The sequence below is a fragment of the Lissotriton vulgaris genome, chromosome 6 (genome assembly GCF_964263255.1).
Source record: "Lissotriton vulgaris chromosome 6, aLisVul1.2, whole genome shotgun sequence".
Lineage (NCBI taxonomy): Eukaryota > Metazoa > Chordata > Amphibia > Caudata > Salamandridae > Lissotriton > Lissotriton vulgaris.
Genome location: NC_141694.1, coordinates 173468805 through 173483303, shown reverse-complemented (window position 1 = coordinate 173483303; position 14499 = coordinate 173468805). Strand labels below are relative to the sequence as shown.

Here is a 14499-nt window from a genome sequence, read left to right as displayed (position 1 = left end):
GCTGCGCCATTTTGGATCTTGCTGCGAGATCCCGCGGGAGTTTGGCGACCGCGATTACGTCAACGCGGCTTGCCACCTTGCACAGCACGCATTACGAGAGCTCGCAATTGCGAACACGTAGATGCGGCGGGCAGCAACAATCTTGCACTCGCGAAATTGCAAAATTTGCAATTCTGCACAAGAAATCCACCAGCAAGCAGCATAAACCTTCTGAAAGTGATGATTTTTATCAGAATAACTCCTCAGGTTGACATTTGCCTGCACCTTTTTTTGCAAGGAGTCCAGCAGGTTCATCCCAGTGCATTCTTCATGTGCTGGTCACTTTCATTTGGATCTTGACCTGGAAGGATTACCTTTTGTAGATGCTGCTGGATATTTGGATTTGAGGCCTTTTTGACTTTCTTTGGATCACTTTTGGATTAGAAATTAGTAAGTTTGTTTGGGGCATTACAGTTGCTGCAACTACAATTTTGGAATTTTCGATTTTTGGGCTGGTGTTGGGGCCTTTTGCCAGGGGTACTCAGTGGTGGATGGTCTGAGTCTTTCTGTGGGGTCTCTTTAATGTAAACATCATGGAGGGCATGGATGGCATGGGATTGTGCTGATTTTTGCGTGTTTTTCGATTTTTTTTGGCTGCTGTTGGGGCCTTTTGCCCAGGGGTAGTGAGTGGTGCATTGGATTGTGGTGATTTTTGTGTGTTTTTCGATTTTTTGGGGTGTTGATGGGGACTGGCCATGTGGGTGGAGGCCATTTTGAGTGCTGGTACAGGCAGGCCCTGGCAATGTGCTGAGGGGCAAGGGGCCATTTTGAATGCAGGCCTAGCTTTCATCCATTATGCTCAGGGCTAGTGAGTGGTGCATGGGCCTAGTCTTTCTGTGGGGTGTCTTGAATTTAAACATCATGGAGGGTATGGATGACATGGGATTGTGCTGATTTTTGTGTGTTTTTCGATTTTTTTGGCTGCTATTGGGGCCTTTTGCCCAGGGGTAGTGAGTGGTGAATGGGCCTAGTCTTTCTGTGGGGTGTCTTGAATTAAACATCATTGAGGGCATGGGTGGCATGGGATTGTGCTGATTTTTGTGTGTTTTTTGATTTTTTGGGGGTGTTGATGGGGACTGGCCATGTGGGTGGGGGCCATTTTGACTTGACTGCTGGTACAGGCAGACCCTGGCCATGTGCTGGGGGCAAGGGGCCATTTTGAATGCAGGCAGTGTTCTCAGGCCTGCACCCATTTTGCCTAGCTTTCATCCATTATGCCCAGGGGTAGTGAGTGGTGCATGGGCCTAGTCTTTCTGTGGGGTGTCTTGAATTTAAACATCATGGAGGGCATGGATGGCATGGGATCGTGCTGATTTTTGTGTGTTTTTCGATTTTTTTGGCTGCATAACTGATGTTCCTCTGTCTTTCATTGCTTTTAGGTGCACAAGAGAACCACCAGTGCCAGGAAGAAGTCCTGCAGCGGTGTGTGCAGCATAACGTCACGCGACGTCACGTGTGGCCACAGACAAGACAACTCTGCAACTCGTGCAACTGCGGCCTGCTGTTCTGACATCTGAAGAAGATGGCCCCAAAAAAGTTCCCTGTAGCTCCTCTAGCAAGAAAGTTGCCAGTAAGGAGCAGAAGAAGCAAGTGGCGCCACTTACCAAGAAGACTGGTGTGCCGACCGCCACATTTTTTGGGAAAAAAATAAGTACGCCTGCAGCAGCAGCAGGGTCGGCTGGGGACCAAGCTGCCGGGAGCAGCATCCCCGCTCCATTGGGTTCAGTGCCACCACCACCACGCCAACTTAAGTCCGAGCCCTTGAGTGCTTTAGAGGCCGCCAGTATAGTTGTTCAATCACCATCGACCAGTGATGTTGGCTCATCGCAAGAAAGTAGCAGCAATGTCCCTCAATCAACACAGGTTGTTGTAACTCATCTGACGAGTGTTCAACAACCACAGCCGCAACAACAACCACATGTGCAAGTACAAGCCCAACTACATGTAGAAGGAGAGGCAGCGCAAGGAGATGCGCAAGCAAAGGTGCATGGAGCGGCACAAGTGCCCACAATAGTTGTTCCTCCCGAAGTAGGGGCACATGAGGAAATCGACATTCAAGCCGAGGTATCATTTGAGGAAGCCACTCCTCCTGATCATTCATTGTCTTCCACATCCCTAGCAAGGAAAAGATCAAGGATGGTGTCTACATCTTCTTCAAGCCCCCTTCCTTCTGATGATATGGATCCAAATTGGGAACCACCACTGCCGTCTGAGGGTGAGGCACACCATGATCTGACAAAGGTAGCTAAGCGTAAAAGGAAGGTCCCCGGAAGTCTTGTACTTATGGAGTGTGATGATGACGCTGAACAAGAAGTGGCGTATACTCCTGCTGATGAAGACTCTCACGACGACAACGCAGTCATCATAAACGTCACTCCAGCCCCAGCGGGCATGCAGCAAACAGACATTTTTACCCTAGCCTGAGAAGCTGCTGAGCGTGATGTTGACGGCGAGTCAATGGGACCACCACAGTTAACTAGTACACCACCACCTACCGCTTCCATATTTTCTCGCCAGAAGGGACCTCCATCCACCTCGACCTCCATTTCCTCAATTAGTGGTGCTGCAAGTGCACAACGTAGTAAAGTTCAGCAACACACATCCTCCACTTCATCTGGCATTAGCATGACCAGTATCGCCTCCTCCGCCCCCCACTGACATTTGAAGTCCGCAGTTTGGGACTTCTTTAGTGTTAGCACAACAAGGGAAAACATAGCCATTTGTAGAATTTGTAAGCTTGGAGTTAGTCGTGGTAAGCTTGGTACCAACTATGGTACCGGAGGCCAGAGAGGTCATCTTGAGAGACAGCACACTGTCAAATGGCATGCGCACCTAAAGGAGATCAAGGAAGCCGGAATTGCAAGTCCACAAACTGCATCCGTTGATCTTTCATCTGATGATGACGAGGAGGAAGAAGCATCACACACTTCACTTACACCCAGTACCCCTGTCAGCAGCCCACCCCCTGTGAGCTACACTAAGAGTGTGGGAGAGAGTGAGACACCAATGCGACACAGTTCATCATCACCGAGCGTAACTGGGTCGAAGAAGTCATCATCATCATCATCCCGTAAAATCATGGTCCAGCCCACCATTCGAAGCATGTTGCTTTCAGATGCGCCATTTGAACTCAACCACCCAATGACGCGTCTGTATAACACTAAGCTGCCTAAATTACTAGCTCTGGATCTTATCCATTTTTCTTTTGCGGAAGGGGTTGGTTTTCTTGAATTAGTGGCAACGCTCTGCCTTAAATGGAAGGTTCCTAGCCGGTTCTATTTTGCCAGAGTTGCGGTTCCAGCACTACATGAAGATGTGCTGTAGGTGATTGGGGCAGCTTTGCAGAAGAGTGCTGTTCACACTATACATCTGACAACAGACATGTGGACCAGTGGCGCAGGCACTGATTACATGTGCATCACTGCACACTGGGTCTCTTTTTCAGGAGTTACAGCAAAGCTAAGGGCAGGTGTTGACCCAAACAACTATTTTAAAGCTGCTCTGATACATGCAACACTAGCCATGTTTGGCATGGAGACAAGTCATACAGGAGAAAACATTTTGAAGGAGCTTAACACAAAAGTCTTTCAATGGCTGTCCGCAATAAAATGCAAGATTGGTTATGTTTCCACGGATAATGGCGCCAATGTAGTTAAGGCCATGGATCTGGGTAACTATTTCAGAGTGCCGTGTTTGGCGCACTGTATAAACCTGGTTGTTAAAAAATTCTTGAGTGAAAAAAGTCCAGTGTGCGAGTTACTGACCACCTGCCGAAGAATGTGCACACATTTCAGCCATTCTTTTAAGGCCCGGAAGCATCCGAGGGGCCTGCTACATCAAGGTCGACTGCCAGTAAAAGCACTCATCCAGGAGGTGGCAACACATTGGAAGTCAACCTTCTACATGCTTGAGCGTCTGTATGAGCAGTGTGCAGTAGTCGATCAGTATTTCTTTACACAGGGTACAGCTATGAAGGACCTGAGGATACATGCGGAGCAATGGAAGCTAGTTAAAAGCCTGACAGACATGCTTTGTCCTTTTGAGGTCTTCATGCGTGCAGTCAGCAGGGAGGACTGTAATTTGGGAAAAGCTATCCGATTGTTGCGCATGGTAGAGCACCAACTGAAGGCGGTGTCGTCTACGTTTCAAAAAGGTGAAGAAAAGCAAGAAGCTTTCGATTTGGCAGAGAAATTATTAGAGCGCCTACTTTGCGATGAACGTCTTCAAAGGATCCACACGGAACAGCATTACATTTGTGCTACTATTCTGGATCCACGCTACAAAAAGGCACTGGCAGGCAGAGCATTCTTTCCTTTTGGTGACGCAGAAGTTTCAAAGTACAAACGTTGGCTAGCTATGTCAGCCATGAGGTTTGAAAGAGAACAGCAGGATATTGAAGGAAAAGGCAGTACATCAGCATCAGCAGGCCATCCGGAGTCAAAAGAATCCACTTCTGCACCTGTGGCTTTGGCAGAAGTGAGTGATTTTCCCTCTCAGCCGTTAAAGACTCCAGCAACCGGATCATCTGCACCAGACAAAACAGTAACATTGTGTGAAGAAGAGGATTGGCTAACTCAGCTTGGGTTTGCTTCTCAAAAGGTCCCAGCAAAAAGTAAGCAAAGTGGAGGAACCGTGGAGAACCTTGAGTCGATGGTCCTGGACTATCTGAATGACTCAACAGAGGTCTATGTTCATGATGACCCATTGGCGTATTGGCATGGGAAAAAAGAATTGTGGCCAGAGATCTCCAACCTGGCTATAAATTGCTTATCTTGCCCACTCGCAAGTGTGTCTTCTGAACGTGTTTTCAGTGCTGCTGGTGGCATTGTAACTTGCAAAAGGACCCGCCTCTCGCCCAAAAATGTGGAGAGGTTAACAATGATCAAGATGAATCAGCACCTCATACCACCAGATTACAAAGTACGAGAATACACGCCGGAAGAAGACGAGGAAGACACCAACTTAGATGAAGGAATTTCTTCTCTGTTAGGTGACCTACTCCCGCCTGAATTCGCAGAGTATGAGAAGGAACTCTTGTTCCCTGACACTGAGCCCTGAAAATGAGCCAATGAATCAATAACTTTCTTTTTCGTCCTTATTCACTTTTATTCCTGTGTGTCTGTCTTTCTTTGTTTTGCAAAGTCAATATAAATAAAAACTTTAATCACCTAATCACAAAAACAAGCCCATCAGCAGAACTGTCTTCACTTATTTGCTTATTGATTTGAAGGTGCCACAGTCTGCATTCCTCAGGTTCACAAGTTCACAAGAACATGCTCCTCTATCCTCCTCCTCCAGACTCCTATTTCCCTCAAAGCAGATGGCTGGATTATGCCCAATGAAGAAAGACTCTGCACTTGTGGGGGTGTTCTACTTCTTTGCGGGTGAGTTGAACGCTCTGGGGCCATTTCTGGGAAGGTCTAATACCGGATAAAAGTGGTTTGGCGAAAATCAGAGTTGAAAATGTTTTTGCCGTTTTGCTCACTATCATGTTTTCTTGGGCCGTGTTAGGGGGGCTTCCTGGTGTTTGTGGGTGGGTTACGGGGTTTCGGAGCAATGCTGGGTATGGATACTTTTGATTGCAAGTGGTTTGAAGCACATCCATGGTGGCAAAGGGGAGTTAGGGCCTAGCTGGAGAGCGCGCGCGGAGTGATTTGGGAAATTTGCCTGAAAATTACTAAGTCCCCATTTTTGTAGTTTTGCTTTTTGGCTGTTTGGGGGTCTTCTCCTTGTTTTCGCCTGGGTTGATGGCTCTGGGGCCATTGCTGGGAAGGTCTAATACCGGATAAAAGTGGTTTGGACAAAATCCATGAGGAAAAAGTTTTTGCATTTTCTGACATTTGGCTCAATTTAGCGTTTTCGGGGGCCTGATTGGGTGGCTTCCTGGTGTTTGTGGATGGGTTTCGGGGTCTGGGAGCACTGCTGGGTATGGATACTTTTGATTGCAAGAGGTTTGAAGCAAATCCATGGTGGCAAAGGGAAGCCAGGTCCTAGCTGCAGAGCGCGCACGGAGTGATTCTGGAAATTTGCCTGAAAATTTCTAAGTGCCCATTTTTTTAGTTTTCCTTTTTGGCTGTTTGGAGGTCTTCTACTAGTTTCCGCCTGGGTTTACGGCTCTGGGGCCATTGCTGGGAAGTTCTAATACCGAATAAAAGTGGTTTGGACAAAATCGGAGGCGACCTTTTTTTGCATTTTTGCTGACTTGCTTGTCTTTGAGGTGCTGTTTGGGGGGGTTCCGGGTGTTTGTGGGTGGGTTTTGGGGTCTGGGAGCACTGCTGGCACAGTCTAATTTTGATTGCATTTGTTTTTCAGGAAATCCATGGTGGAAAAGGGGAGTTATGGCCTAGCTGCACAGCGCGTTTGGACAGAAGGCCGAAAAATATTGTAAGTATGAGATTTTCCATTTTTGCTTTTTGCCTGGTTGGGGTGTTGTGCTTTTTTGTGGGTGGGTTGGCGGGTCTTGGGGCATTGCTGGGAAGGTCTAATACCGGATAAAAGTGGTTTGGCGAAAATCAGACTTGAAAAAGTTTTTGCCTATTTGCTCATTATCATGTTTTCGTGGGCCTGTTTGGGGGGCTTCCTGGTGTTTGTGGGTGGGTTTTGGGGTCTTGGAGCAATGCTGGGTATGGATACTTTTGATTGCAAGTGGTTTGAAGCACATCCATGGTGGCAAAGGGGAGTTATGGCCTAGCTGCAGAGCGCGCGCGGAGTAATTTTGGAAATTTGCCTGAAAATTACTAAGTCCCCATTTTTTTAGTTTTGCTTTTTGGCTGTTTGGGGTCTTCTACTTGTTTTCGCCTGGGTTGACGGCTCTGGGGCCATTGCTGGGAAGGTCTGATACCGGATAAAAATGGTTTGGACAAAATCCATGAGGAAAAAGTGTTTGCATTTTCTGACATTTGGCTCAATTTAGAGTTTTCGGGGGCCTCTTTGGGGGGATTCCTGGTGTTTGTGGGTGGGTTTCAGGGTCTGGGAGCACTGCTTGGTATGGATACTTTTGATTGCAAGAGGTTTGAAGCAAATCCAAGGTGGCAAATGGGAGTAAGGGCCCAGCTGCAGAGCGCACGCGGAGTGATTCTGGAAATTTGCCTGAAAATTTCTAAGTGCCCATTTTTAAAGTTTTGCTTTTTGCCTGTTTGGGGGTCTTCTACTAGTTTCCGCCTGGGTTGACAGGTCTGGGGCCATTGCTGGGAAGGTCTAATACCGGATAAAAGTGGTTTGGACAAAATCGGAGGTGAACATTTGTTTGCTTTTTTGCCCACTTGCTTGTGTTTGAGGTGCTGTTTGGGGGGTTCCAGGTGTTTGTGGGTGGGTTTTGGGGTCTGGGAGCACTGCTGGCACAGTCTAATGTTGATTGCATTTGTGTTTCAGGAAATCCATGGAGGAAAAGGGTAGTTAGGGCCTAGCTGCAGACTGCGTTTGGACAGAATTGAAAGAAGGCCGAAAATATTCTGAGTATGAGATTTTCCATTTTTGCTTTTTGCCTGTATGTGGGTGTTCTGCTTTTTGTGGGTGGTTTGGCAGGTCTTGAGGCATTGCTGGGAAGGTCTAATACCAGATAAAAGTGGTTTGGAGAAAACTATGCTGAAAAGCCTTTTGGCACTTTTTGTAACTTAGGGTTCGTTAGCGTTAGCACTAGCAGCAGGATTGCATGTGTTTCAGGGTGTTCTAGATTTTTGCAACTGAGTTCTGGGGTCTTAGAGCACTCGTGGGAATGTGTAATTTTGGTTGCAAGTGATTTGAAGAAAATCCATGGTGGGAAAGGGGGGATTTGGCCTAGTTAAAGAAAGCCTTTGCCACTATTCTTAACTTAGGGCTCGTTAGGGTTAGCGGTATTGTATTGCATGTGTTTGGGCGGGGGGCTGTTTGTGGGGGGGTTTGCGAGTCTTGGAGCAATGCTGGGTATGGATACTTTTGCCTGCTTGCAAGTGGTTTGAATACAATCCACGGTTGGTACGGGGGGATTTTGGCATACTTTACTTTCAAAGTACTTTTTGTCACCATTTTTCTACTAGGCCTCATTTTTTGAGATCTGATTGTTGGTCTTCTACATTTTTGCAACTGGGTTTAGTAAGGGTCTGGGAACACTGCTGGGAAGGTCTAATTTTGTGCTAAAACACAGTTTACAGTACACCTAGCTTGAGGGGAAAGATCCGCTAAATTATTTTGCCCATACTTATTTATCCTTCAAAAGGAGACTCAGACAGAGTACGCACTTTCAAAAATATTGTGCTGTCTATTAGGAAACTCAAAGTGTGACTTTTTGCACCACACAGCGTACATACCTTATATTTATTTGTCAGTGGTGTTCTAATATCACTTCCTGTTTTTCCATCAATAATTACAGGCTGGGTTTCAGTCTGTGCAATGGGAAAAAAAGGATGAAGTCAGGCTTCACATTAGCGAGCTGCAATTCAGCATCCGCCAGGCAGGCAGTGGACAGGGTGTCTTCTGGTCACCAACATTGATGGATGGAGCGTCAGCTGGAATGGAGGAGTCCCGCTAATAAGAGGAATGGTTTGATGCATGCAACTTACCGAATTCAACAGGACAACTACAACAACATACAGATACAGTATCCGTTCTTTTCTAATTATCTTTTAAGTAATGTTATTGCTGTGAACTTCTATGAGTGTGACTCTGCATTTCTTTGATCTCTGCTTCTTAATTCATCCCTACAGCCATTCTATAGGTTTTACTTCTGCTATTTTTTAAACCAAATTTAATGTAAGAAGTGTTTCTCTGAGTGGAGAGATAGGCAAGTGAAAACGCTGCAGCCCTGTACTGTCGCATTCTTTCAGTCACGGTTGTCGAAAGTACTACTTACTTTTCAGTAACCATGCATGCAGTAGTGCATGCACTTCCTTTATGTCACTTAAAAGATTTATGGTTAGCGTTGTACCCAAAGATTTCTTTATCTTCAATTATTGTTTGTCCATGCTCTGCTTTTTTTTTCTTCTCTCAACAAAACTTTCCCAAAATCCCCCATTCCCATCGATTTTCCAAACCCTAACCCTCTTCCCCCGGGCTGTGTGGTTTTGATTGATGTGTGACTAAATGACAGCAATAATTCCACACACTTGCTGGGGAGGATAAGGTCATAGCAACAGACTGGTGAAGGAATCCGAGGATATATTCTATTCTTACTCAGCTTGACACTCAGTCACTATTGGCAAATGAAAGCAGATTTTCATGTGCGCCATCAACTTGATTGGTCATCAAGAACATCCTCCTCCTAGACGTGGCAAATTATTATGCTGCTGTGTCCTTCACCTTCGGTACTATTTCTTGTAGTAGTAGCCAATGTCAAAGAAATTCAACGCAAGTACTAGTTATACTTTCAATACTTAACCATTTGTTAGGCTACATTGTGGCACTGTTCTAGTGGACTGTCACCTGCTATATTCTCTATTGTACCGTTCTAATGCTACGGTAAGGACAAACAAGGTTTCATTTTCTTTTTTTTCAGATGCTGCAACTGCCACTGTGTAACACCGCAATGATGACATTTCATCCACCCAGGATTGCCAACCTTAATCGCCATTTCGCGTGCAGCCAGCCCTGTGCCTATCCCTATTTCCAAACACAAATTACAGGTAAGATAAGCGTTTGGGGGGAGGTACTATAATGGAGTATTAGGAGAGACGAGAGACTGACGGTCCTAGGACTATTGAATTCACTTACTCTGTGAGAGGCACTTAGTTTTGAAAGCATTTGAGCTATTAGTACTTACACAACTTGAATCAAGATGCCACTTAAGTTTCTGGACTGTTAAACCCCCACCCACCAGCCTTAAAAGCAGTAAAAAGCATGTATGCTAAGATAAAGTTTAAAGTATATTTATATATCCCTAACATAAATAATCTCCCGCAAGACCCACTCCACCCACCCTCCCGAACCCCAACGAATGTCCCTGAAAACCAAGTCCAAAAAAATAGAAAACCCAACTCCCAATTCCCACCCCCCAGAAGTCTTTAAAAAAGGGGCCAGGGACAGTCTCCTCCTACTGCTGGCTGCTGTTGACTTTTTGGGCATGCTCCTTGCGGAAGGTCTCGAGCAGGTTCTTGGTGTTGAGGAGCTCCTGCTCGAGGTAGGAAACCCTCAGGGAAAGGCAGTGCATCTCTTTTTGGTACTGCTGTGGGGGGCAGCTGATTTCTTTGCTGCTTGGCGGTGGCGGGTGGCTGCGGTACCCCGGCTCCGTACCGCTGGAGACCTGCTGCGCTGACTGGCTGACCCAGGGAGCGCGGAGGAGAATGCAGGTGTCGCCGTCGATGTTGTTGACATTCTAGTCTGCGTGTCCTCCTCCTCCTGGGCCACCAGCCGCCGATATTCGGCGACACTGGCCTCCAGCCTCCGTTGCCGGGCCCTTTTAGCCAGCTCCTTCCGTGTTGGTTTGGAAGGAGCATCTATATGAAGAAAGAAAGACATAGTCTGTAACCAATGCTCTTTAAGATTAACACAAAATGATTCAGCAGAAAGTTGTGTCACAGTAGAACTAGCAACTTGCAAGCGCAGTACATAACTATTGTGGCCAGTATCTATCTAACCTCCCACTTCTTCATCCTTGCTCTAACATTAGTGGGAGTTTAAGGAATCAATTCTACGAGCACTATGGATTCACTCCATTAGAGTCGACTATGACAGTACACCAGTCTTATTCTTCTTCTTCTCTCTTGTTTAGCAAAATTGGTACTTTAACTTCTGCAAGCCGTCATAATGCCAGCGCAGTCAACTTGCACCCGAGAAAAACAGACGCCCGCCATGATGAGTGAGACAGACTTGCGTTACTGTACCAGTCCAGTACATGCAGGTGGTGATGCTCTTACTTTTCTATTATGGGTGACACTGAGAATACTCTGTTACAAGGGCTACTGCTTAATTAATTTAACTTTCACCCTACAGTGCCAATGAATACTAGAAAAGGAAATGAAGATAAATGATCTGATTATTTATCACTGCACATGGTAAGTATTTGCTTACATATGGGATGACTTTAGGTGCTTTGCTTTTTATTGAGTGAACAGTGATACATCCACACATGAATGACCGAGTTCTACTAAACTTTTTAACAAAGATAGTGAGTGGCCATCGTAATAGTCGGATATATGCTGTGCTTGCAATACAAACTACTGCTACTATTCATGGTAGTATTCGGACAAAATTAGTATTACAACTTCTTTTCCTTGCCTTTCCTACACTGGGACGGACGTGCGGGTGCGGTTTTACATGCTCTTCAAAGTAACACTAAGTTCATCCAGTGACCGTCTACTCTCTCTAGATACACATATGTTATCTAAGAGTCAGATAGTACCATGACCCAGGCATCCATCCATTCAAACTATATGTCAATCATTCTTCTTCATGTCTCTCATCTGGACAAACGTTATGTTTTCTCACCGGGAGCACACTATGCAGTCTGCAATCTCAATAAGTAAGGAATATAAGAGCTTACCACTGCCCACCACTACCGTGGCAACCCGCACAGCACTTTGGTCCGGCACTTGCACCTCCTCCTCCCCAGAGCTTTCCTCCTCCACCTCCGCGCTGGGCCCAGCACCAGATGTTCCACCTACAAAGTACATTTAAGAATGTTAGATGTCATAGACATACACCACTCACTAGTATTTTGTCTAGGAATGAAGAAATGTGAATACAGAAACCAATCTAATAATTTGTGACTGTCTACTCTAAAGTAAAAATGTCCCTTTTTCCAGGGAAGGGTGTTGTCTTGCTGCACATTTTGGCACAACTGATGAATGCTTCTTTTTAACACGCACCATTTTTCTCATAACAGACAGAAGCTTCACTAAGAAGAAGAAATCATCATCATCACTAGGACTGAGGGACCAACGATTTAGCACCAAAAAGAAGTTCAAATCAGGTGAGGGCTCGGCTCGCCCACAATAAATGTGTGAAATAAATTGCTATAAGCACTTTTCCATTTTTAATCAACCGTACTTTATGTTTTATGACAAGCTTGATTTTAATAAATATTTTTACTTTTAATACAGCTTTAAAACTTAAATAGACTCTGTGGTTTTTGGTCAAGAGTGAATGAGCAAAAGGTTTTGCAATTTGCAAGCATGAGTCCGTGCCTCTGACACTTCTGGACTCTGACTCCGTACTCTTGTCCTGCGTTGGATAATCATCATTGGGGATCAATCATCGATGAATTCGGGAGCTAAATGACTCTGCCACACTATCTAGTCAGTAAGGAGATTGGGGGTTCTTCAAAGACTGATATCACTGAGGTATGTGGAAAGTCTACCTGTGCCTATTATAATTGATAAACAATGCACTATTTAGTGTCCATAGTTTTGTTTGTGAAGATTTTTCCCTCCAACAGTAGTAGTATGGATTGTCCTCCTATCCAAACCAAAATTACTAGTATCTTATTCTTTCTTGGTGGTCATTCACCTTTTTATTGTTGGTAATTGCCAAAGAAGCATAAACATTTAGAAGACTTGATAAGACATTAGGGACAATCCCAGAGGACTGCACTCAGTGCATAGAGCTATTGCTGACTAGAATGGGAATTTCGTTTTACACCTTTTGCCAAATGTGCAATCTTAGTTAGCTACACAGACATACTAATAAGAATAATCTAGTAATACCACAGGAAGTCATAGTCGAGGCAGGATAAGAATTTAGATACAGTCTACAAGAAGATCAAAGACGATTTAGAGAAAATCGAATGAGGAACGCTAGGAAAAAATAGGTACTCTATATTAAAATCAAACCTTACCGGGGCCAGCAAAGGAGCCCTCGCCTGACCGATCCTGGCCTTGTTCAGCAACAGCAGCAGCAGCCTCCTCCAATGTCCTCTTGCCCCTGGGGGGAGCGAATGTACAACACGAAATAAAGAAAGACCAGAAAACATGGATGATATTTGTCAACCAAATCAAACATTTCAAAAGAACAATAACAAAATATTTTGGCGAAATAGCAAATAGACAACTATTCCACGGGATATATTGACCTATCTCATGTGGTCTATTACGATATTAGTATTGCTTGATTTGCGAACCGTCGACTTGGAAAGTTATGTAACTCACTAAACAAACTACTAAAAAGGTTCGCCTAGGACTGGCAGGCAGCAGTCCGCAGCACGCGAAGTGACAGACAAAGTCCATTGTGATTGCAGATCAGCGACAACACAAAAAAGTTTCCTACTACATTAACCAGTCATTAAAATACTCAAACTATCAATCCACCACCACTATTTCTTCTTATTGCCAGGTGTACAAAGGAAGGACTGGACTGGAGTCTGTAGGAGCAGATTTAAAAGCCCCTTGCGGCTCTTTTGCTCCATTGTTGCGTGACTTTTGTGACGCAGCGGCAGAACAAAAGAGGCGCCATGGTGCGGCGTATATTAACAACATGACGCATATGGGAGATGCATCACATTGTAAAGCCCTGCGGCATCAGGGGGCGTTCTGGCGCAAGGGAGGGCGTTCCTGCGCAGGAACGCATACTAAAAGTGGCTGAGGGAAATCTACAAGATTTCAATCAGTCACTTTTAGGACAATGATGCGTGGCTCAAACCCTGCGCCTGCTTGAAGCAGATGTACGGCTTGACGCAGCATTGGGGAGATAGGACACCCCAGAACATTGCTGGAGCTGCGCCATTGTTGCGATGCAACTCCAGCAATGCGCCGCCTTTACGGCACAGATGCGTAACGCTTCAGTGACGATTTGGGCCCATGGTGCACCGCATTGTAAATACGGCGCACCATGGGTGGTGGTGGCGTGGCGCATCCCTGCTACTTTGCAGGGATGCGCCGGTAATTAAAAATCTGACCCTTAGTGTCTAGTATTACGCAGTTCTTTAAACTACACTCATACATAATTTCTCAGGCCAATGAAATGAACACAAAATCGAAAACAAATAAGCATAGTAGCAACGCTACTGAGAAGGAGAGCAGTGCACCTGAAATGCACAGAACATTTTGAAATATAATTTACCTACAATGTAATCAGCAGCAGTATTGCTCTTGGTAAAAAACAAAAAAATTGCAATATAATAACACACAGAGCAGGAGAAAATAGAGTAGTGCAGAAATAGCTACTACTACTCACCAAGCCCGGGAATCTCGAGGCCGAGCAGGCCGATCAAGTCGCGTTCCCTGTCCAGGAGATCCATCCAACGGTCGGTGGCCTAGTTGTAGGTGCGCCGGACCCGAGAGTGTTGGTACATGGCCCGGCACACCTTCTCCCACCGCTTCCGGCGCTCCCAGATCCCATAACCGCTAGCGATCTTGCTGCCTGCCATGATGGTCCTGGGGAGGCGGCGCTGAACATAAAAAACTAGTGCGGCCACCTTCTCCGCGCTGAAGATCTCCCGGGCTGTGACCTGCTCCCCCCTCAAACGCCCGCACGGGAGCCGGGCACCGGGTGCGGGACCCTTCCCCTTCTCAGGATGCTTCTCGGCTCCCTTTATTATGGTCTGGGCAGAAAGGA

General features: G+C 45.8%; 1 pseudogene; it reads left to right on the top strand.

Moving 5' to 3' along the window:
* The window catches only part of LOC147706971 (uncharacterized), a 93472-nt pseudogene that overhangs the window by 43629 nt on the left and 35344 nt on the right, over nucleotides 1–14499 (top strand).